Source organism: Panulirus ornatus, chromosome 1 (genome assembly GCF_036320965.1).
Source record: "Panulirus ornatus isolate Po-2019 chromosome 1, ASM3632096v1, whole genome shotgun sequence".
NCBI classification, from domain to species: Eukaryota; Metazoa; Arthropoda; class Malacostraca; order Decapoda; family Palinuridae; genus Panulirus; species Panulirus ornatus.
This window is the reverse complement of record NC_092224.1, coordinates 84,908,000-84,916,166: the sequence shown is the minus strand read 5'-3', so window position 1 is coordinate 84,916,166 and position 8,167 is coordinate 84,908,000. Positions and strand designations below refer to the sequence as shown.

Genomic DNA, 8,167 nt, shown 5'->3' with positions numbered 1-8,167 from the left:
AAAAAAATTCAATAAAAACAATAATACTAATAATCATTAATCTTATTTTCTGTTTTTTCATACTTGATTCCTGTCTCCCTTGTTAGCGATGTAAACATAGGGACAAATGAAGAAAGGATTGCATTCACTCATATCTATTCTCTAACTGTCATGTGTAATGCACTGAAATAATAGTTCCCTATCCACAAGTAGGCCCTACAAACCTTTTGATGGTTTACCCAGGATGCTTTACATACCCTAGTTAAGCCCATTGACAGCACATCAACCCCAGTATACCACATCTTTATAAATCCCACTATCCCGTGTATGCCTTTCATCCTCCAGCATATTCAAGTACCAATCACTCGAAATCTTTATTACTCCATCCCTCCATCTCCAATTTGATCTCCCCATTCACCTTTTTCCCTTCACTTCTGGCACTCATATCCTGTTTGTCAACTTTAACCTACTCATTCTCTCTAAAAGTCCAAGCCATTTCAGCACACTGTCTTCAGCTCTATCAACTACACTCTTTTTATTACCAAACAAACACCCCACCTAACCTGTCCCTCAACCCTGCTAAACCTAATGAACTTGCTTATATTCACATTTACTCTCAATTTCCTCCTTCTATGCACTTCAAAACTCACTCACCAACTTCTGCAGTTTTTCAATCAAATCTGCCACCAGCGCTGAATCAGCAGCAAACAACATCTGACTACTTCCCTGGCCCTCTTATCCCGACAGACTGCATATTCACTCCTCTCCTCATGACTATCACATTTACCTCTCCCACCACCCCTATTCATAAACAAACTGAACAACCATAGTGATATTACACACTGTGCCAAGGACCAATCTTCACTTGGAATCATTCACTCTCCTCTCTTCCTACTCATACACATGCCTTACACTCTTAATAAAATCTCACTGCTTCTAGCAGCTTTCCTCCCACACCATATATTCTTAAGGCCTATCAAATGCTTTCTCCAGATCCATAAATGCCACATACAAATCCTTGTGTTTCTGTAAGCATTTCTCACACACATTCTTCAAAGCAATCACCTGATCCAAACATCCTCTACCACTTCTGAAACCACACTGTTCCTCCCCAACCTGCCCCTTGAATCAATACCCCTCTATACAACTTATCAAGTACACTCATCAAACATATAACTCTGTAGCTTGAACATTTGCCTTTATCATAGGATATTCTCTTCTATGATGCCTGTTCCCTTTAGGAACGCTCTCATGTGGGTGGCCACAGGAAGAGTTTCCATAAATGCTTAATTCCGTTGCCACTTCTTAGCCTTAGCCGCCCACTGAGACAACTCTAGCGCAGTGGTATCAGAGGTTCTACCAAATGTTCCTAACAAATACTTCTACCTCATGTGTTTAACTCATAATCCTGCCTAATGTTACAGCCTATTACTTCTACCTAATGCTCCCAGCTAATGCTCCTACCTACTACTTCAACCTAATGTTTCTACCTATTGCTCCTGTCTAACATTCCTACCTACTAACTCAGTTGCTCTTACATTTTGTCAAAAGGCAAGGAAAACTAGAGTTGCAAAGAATGTGTTATCCAAGTTAGGTATTGCCAAGTGTTGTTTATCCCTCGTGCCTTTATATAATGGCCCTTTACATGCATTCCAACAATCTTCAGGCACTTTATCATACGCAATACATACATTGAAAATCTTTACAATTATAGAAAATTACTATCATGATATTATCATTATCATTACTATTATCATTATAATCATTATCATCATTGTTACTATTATCATCATTATCATTATTATTATCATCATTATTATTTTATTATTATTATCATTATTATAATCATGAGTTTAAATATTTGCATTTCAATAAAGATTATACCACAACCATCATTGCACAGGTAAGAGTTCAAAATCAACTGAAAAGCGTTACAGAATAGAAATTTTATATCTTTCTCTGTAGCAGGGAAACAGAATGAGCTTGATATATTTCTTGTACTTACTTTTCAACCTGACCTGACCCATAGGATCAGGCCAAAGACTAGTGATGTCAAGGATGTAGTAGAGATGAGAGTGTAAAAAAGATTGGGGTGTTGTGAGGATGAATGAGCAGCTCAAGATGGCCTTTGATCTAACCTAGTTCTTCATGCACTTACAAATACTTCCATTTGCGTGTAGCATAATACATATCAGAGTTGACCAAAAAAGGAGTCAAGCAGAAAACGAAACAGCAGTTAAAGGGCTGTAAAGGTGTGGAATGAACTAAATCTAGTTGAAGTAAATTCTGATAAAATCTAAAAATTTGAAAGCTTACTGTGGAGAAATAAGATAGGCCTCCTTAAGTGCAAAGGGCTCATAATTAAACATATGCATTTGCACACTTAGCCAAACAGAAATGTATAATCACATATACCAGTAATAATTATAAAATATGACACATATATACATGTCTGGGAAGCTTTTTCAGTTTGGATAAGGTAACAAGTATGATCCTTCAGGGACCGCTACTGTTTCTGATAAATGTAATGAATACTCCAACAAAGTAAAATCATTACCTCAATATGTTTTCTGGTAAGCTAAAATCATGAAGGAAGTATGAATTAACAGGAATAGTACTAAAAAGACTATGCAAAATGGAGCAATAGTCAGAAAAATGAAGTAATCCTTGAAAATGTAGTCATGAAGATGGGAAAGCGAAAGGTTATGGGGCTAAACAGGAAAGACCATAAGTATCATATTGGGAGAATCAATTCTGAGAGAACCTAGGAAGTGATAGCACGCCAATCTTGTCTCCAGAACATTATGTACATAAATGTATTGCATGGGAGGCAAAATGTATTGTTAAGCATCAAAAATGCCTTCTAATACAGTACTTACAAATAAACCCACTTGTTTAAAACATAAATACTAAGAAGCAGATAGAAAAAATTGTCAGTCAGGGTATGAAACAAAAACTTTAAACAGACATGAACACACAATCAGCTAAGTTTTGTAGCAATAAAAGCTAACAATATATGGGAAGATGAGATGCTTAAGGTATACATGAGGAAAATTCGACCCAAGCTGGATATACTTCAACAGTCTGGTCTCCTTTCTTAAAGAGTCATATAAATGCATTCAGTGGTCAAAAGAATGCAAACTGAGTCACACCAGAATTGGTGAAAGAGATAGATAGAGAAAATGGAAGCCCTTGATCCCCCCCCCCCCCATCGTAAATGAAATAAGCATAAGGGAATATGTGAAACAAAACAGGAAGTGAGTAAATGGGAAGGGCACTGGGAATATTCAAAAGCCTACCAGCTAAAAATGCAAAGATAAAAGGTGGGAGTTCTCAAGTAGATAACATCAGTCCTCTCCTCCCAAGTTTAGCAGTTAGCTAAACTTGTGAGGATCGCCTGGGATCAAATCTGAATAGGTTCAAATCCTGGTTGTGGTAGCTGGTTCACAGACCACCCAGCTCCTGGTTGTGGTAGCTGGTTCACAGTCCACACAGCTGTTCATCTTCCCCAAGGGGCTGGCCTCTCCCAGCTCCAAGTGGACAAAGCATATGGCTCACGTAGCATACATCCTCAAGTTCTAAAGGATTGTGCCTCTGAGCTGTCACCAATCCCTGCTTACCTATTTCTGTCTAAAAAACTAGTCTTTCTCTTCTGCTTGGAAGCATGCCTTGGTGCAGCCCATCCCTGAGAAATGAGACCATAATAACTCATTCTACTCACTACTGTCCCATTGTTCTCACTACCTTAACCTCCTTTACTCCCACTTCCTCAAACATTTAGAACCCCATTCCCTTCTATCTCATCACCAGCATGGATTTGGCAGTATTTGGTCTGCTGATTATTTTCTCTTCTGTGTTCACCTCTGGTCCTCCCCTCTCAAGGATCTTAGTTAAAACTTTTGTCATACCCCTCAGCATCTCAAAAGCATTTAATAGGGTTTGACATATGTCTCTCCTTTCTAAACTCTCTTCCATTGGTTTTCTGCTTCCCTCTGTTCTTTGATGCATAATTTCCTCTCTGGCTGTTCCATTGTAGTAGCCATTAATGGAGTGACTTCTTCCTCCTAACCTAACAACAGTTGTGTTTTCCAGGGTTCTGTCCTATGCCTACTGTCTTTCTTCTCTCAATAAATGATTGCTCTTCTAATTCTTCCTCTATCAACCCTTATGCTGATAATTCCACTTTACATACTTCAACTCACTTTCCCTCCCCTCTTCTTTCTAATCCTCTTTCCCTTTCTCAAATTAATCATATTTCCTCCCTCAGTTCTGACCTGCACAGCATCTAAGAGCGGGGAACCAGTAACCCTATTAATTCTAATCATCATGCTAAAATGCAAATTCTTACTATATCTTTACCAAGCATCATTTGTTTCCCTCTGTTCCATTTCAGAACCCCATATTTCAACCCTGTCATTGCCTATTTGTATTTATCTACATGTACAGTATGGGGAAAGAGTTCTACACTCTTGCAGCCCCTATCTCCTGATCTTTCTTTGCTTTGAAAAAGCCTTTTAAACCTTTGTAAACTGCTAGCATTCACTGTCTCATTGGTTAGTTTACTCTAACCATTTAACCAGTACTTCTTAACGTACTTTCCAACTTGCTATCTACCCAGTTTTTTGTCATACCACTTGTTACTCTGGTGCTCTATCACTTGAATACCTGTTCCCTATCAGTATCATCCAGCTAACTTAGAGGGCTATCAGGATCCCCCCTTCCCTCTCATCTCCCCAGTGGACAGCTTTGAGGCCCTCAGCCTATCACTGTAGGTCAATTCTCTTAATTCATGCACCATCTTAGTTGCTCTTTTCTGTGTCCTCTCAATCATCTCTATGTGCTTCACTGAGTGCAGTTACTAGACCAATGAGGCATAATCAAATTTTGGTCTAATACATGTCTTGAATAATTTTACAAACATCCTTGTCCATATGTTTGAATGTGATTTTTATATTTGCCAGCAGACACTTTGCCTCTTTTATAATTCTACTGTGTAGCTCTGGCAATAGATTAGGCACAATGTCGGCCCCATATCTCTTTAACTTACAGATTCCTGTAATTTACTATCTACAAGGAAATAATCATACTAAAGCCTTCTTTCCCTATGTCCCACCCTCATCTTGCACTTTCCAGGATTGAATCTCATTGCCCATTCATCCTACCCTAACCTAAACAACTCTGGAGTTTGTTCAGGTACCCCTGTAAGTTGATGGAATCATCATACCTTTATTTCTCTTATGGCCCTGGCATTGTTTGAAACCATATTTTGATATGATTCTAATCTGTCAGGCAAGTCCTTTACATACACTAAGAATGGCAGTGAGCCCAAGAAAGCCCTGTGGCATACCACTTCTAGCCCCAGCCCACTCTGAGGATGAATCTCCTGTCTGTGTTTTTTGTTCCCTTCCATAAAAAATGTCCTATACAGTGAAGGCAACCACCCTTTATTCCTGTCTGTAGATTTAGCTTTTTAATTGACCTTTGAAGAAGAACTGTGCCCAAGGCTTTCTGGCAGTCTCTCATTGATCTAATGTGGAGTTCACCCTCTCATAAAAGTCTAAAAGATTGATTATGCATGACTCCCTTTCCCTAAAACCATATTGTTTCTTAGAAAGTTTCTCTTTTGTGAGAAGTCATACATCTGCTTTCTGATTATATTTTCCAATGTTTTACAAACCACATATATTAGTACGACTGGCCTGTAGTTTAGTGGTTTCCCAATCCTCTTTCTTAAATACATGCAGAACATTTGCCCTTGTCTACATCTTTGGAACTATGCCCTCCATTGATGACATGCTAAACAACATTCCTGTTTGTATAGCAAGTGCATCTGCACATTATTTCATCATGTCTCGGGAGACTTCAATAGGACCATGGTGCTTTATATGGGTCAAGTTGTTTTAGCAGCCTGAATATATAACTTCTGTTTACCGATACACATTCTAAGACTTTATCCCCTCTCCCACCCTGGTAATGCTAGTTCATATTAGTCTCCACAATATAAATGCTTTTAAACTTAAGAATCTGTGTGTGAGAGAGCATGGGGGTCGATATTAACCGTCACATAGTCCCATCTCAGAACAGTAAAACAGACGAATTGTCTGCTGGTAAAAATTAGAAGATCGTTCAAGAATATACTCAAGAAAAAATCATCAAGTTGTTCACATCCTACATATGGTTATGACAAGAACATACTTCTCAAGTCAGGTCGGCACACCATAAACAGAACAAACTACTAACAGAGATGGTCTAGAGAGAGTCAACAAAGACAGTCATGGAATCAAGATAGCTTGGTTACAGGTACAGTCTAGAGGCCTTAAATTTCCCCACCACACAAGAGAGAAGACCGAAGAGTGACCTGGTAATAACCTTTAAGTTTCTGAATTAGCTAGATGATGATGATGTAGATAGTGCATAGTTCTTAAAAAGATGCAAGGACAGGACAGTCAGAACACATAATACGAATTAAAGAAGCACTCTCATAGTATAAGAGTAGTGGATGAATGAATAAACTGAATGGGAATACAGTACGTGTAGGCAGCACACCAGTTTAAGCACTTTTATAGTATAAGAGTACTAAGTGGATGAATGAATAAATTGAATGGGAATACAGTATGTGTAGGCAGCACACAAGTTTAGTGGATGAATGAATAAATTGAATGGGAATAAAGTATGTGTAGGCTGCACACAAGTTTAAGAACTTTCATAGTATAAGAGTACTAAGTGGATGAATGAATAACTGAATGAGAACAGTATGTGTAGACTGCACACACTTTTAAAAAAACGTGACAGAAGAGAATGTTCAAGTGATGGGGCCCCACTAGTGTAAGACTCCCACATTTACAATACAAGTAGGTAATAGGTAATTACACACACACACACACACACATATACACATATGCTGATATGCACTGGGAAAATGAAACACAAAGAATCGAGTGCTTTAGTAACAATTCACATCTTCAGGGATATTGGGATAATGTTCATTATCTCTCTATCCCAGAATGTGTGAATTATCACGAAAGCGCTCGGATCTTTGTGTCTCATTTTCAATGTGGCTGCTACCAGCATATTCCTGAGTCACATATACACATATGAAAACAAACACAATGAACTTATGCAAACTATCTGTTGCAGAGTCAGACTCATGCCACCAGTCCAGGAGAGCTGGATGGTTCATTGTTACAACAACATCTTGGTCATAATGGTCATAAAGTGACAACGACTTACCTCGCCTCTGCCCGTACTACTCATAGCTATACCCGGTAATTTCTCCATCCATTTCTGCAACACTCCCAGTCTCAGGTTCAGCCTATCCTCCACAGAACACCATCTGTCTACTTACGCTATTGATCTCCATGAAACCCAAATTATCCAAGGCTGCCTCTCCTCTGCACTGAATGCCTCTCCTCTGCACTGAAAAATCTCCAATGCTAATCCCTTCCATCATTATCTGCTCTACCGGCGGTGTTTGTGCAGATCTCGAGTCTCCCAGTTTTGAAGATATCTGGCTCAAAATTTCTTTACCCTCTACATTATAGAAATTAATCAGGGCTCCGGCTGGTGTTTGTAGACCTTACTCTCAAAGGTAGAAAGAGGGAGAGACGAAAGGAAGACGAGATTCAACAGCTTTGCTGCTCAGGGTAGTAGTAGTTATAATAAGTTAATCCTCGAGTGGCCGGTCTCCACTCAGAAACTGTGCGAGGCAGCAGCCAGACGCATGCTTCAGGCCCAGGAACATGTGCGGACTGCTTATAAAACCAGAGAGAAAGCAGCATCATGTGGTGTAAAGGGATGGCTGAAGAGAGGTGACGGGAGAAAAGCTAACGAGACAACAGGATATGATTCTTCCATTCCAAATGTAAACAAGGCAATATATATATATATATATATATATATATATATATATATATATATATATATATATATATATATATATAACTACTGAGGTACTTAGTAGATTGTACTTGTGAACCATGACTGCAGCAGGACTCTAATATATCTGTAAATGGTGTTATACAAAGAGGTACGTGTATAAATTGTTATAAAAGGAAGAACGCTGTAGAATAATACAAGGAGGAACCTGTAGAAGGTGATATACAAGGATACGTGAGTGGTTTTAATTGGAGCTAGAGAGCTTCCAAGGGGCGCCTGAAAGCTTTCAAAACACCTGAAGGTGATGTGTTCT

The 8,167-nt window shown here is 38.8% G+C and overlaps 1 protein-coding gene across 3 annotated transcripts in view; it reads right to left on the bottom strand.

Annotated features, from left to right (window-relative positions):
• The window catches only part of LOC139750312 (progestin and adipoQ receptor family member 4), a 155,804-nt gene that overhangs the window by 16,975 nt on the left and 130,662 nt on the right, over positions 1-8,167 (bottom strand). The window lies entirely within an intron of this gene.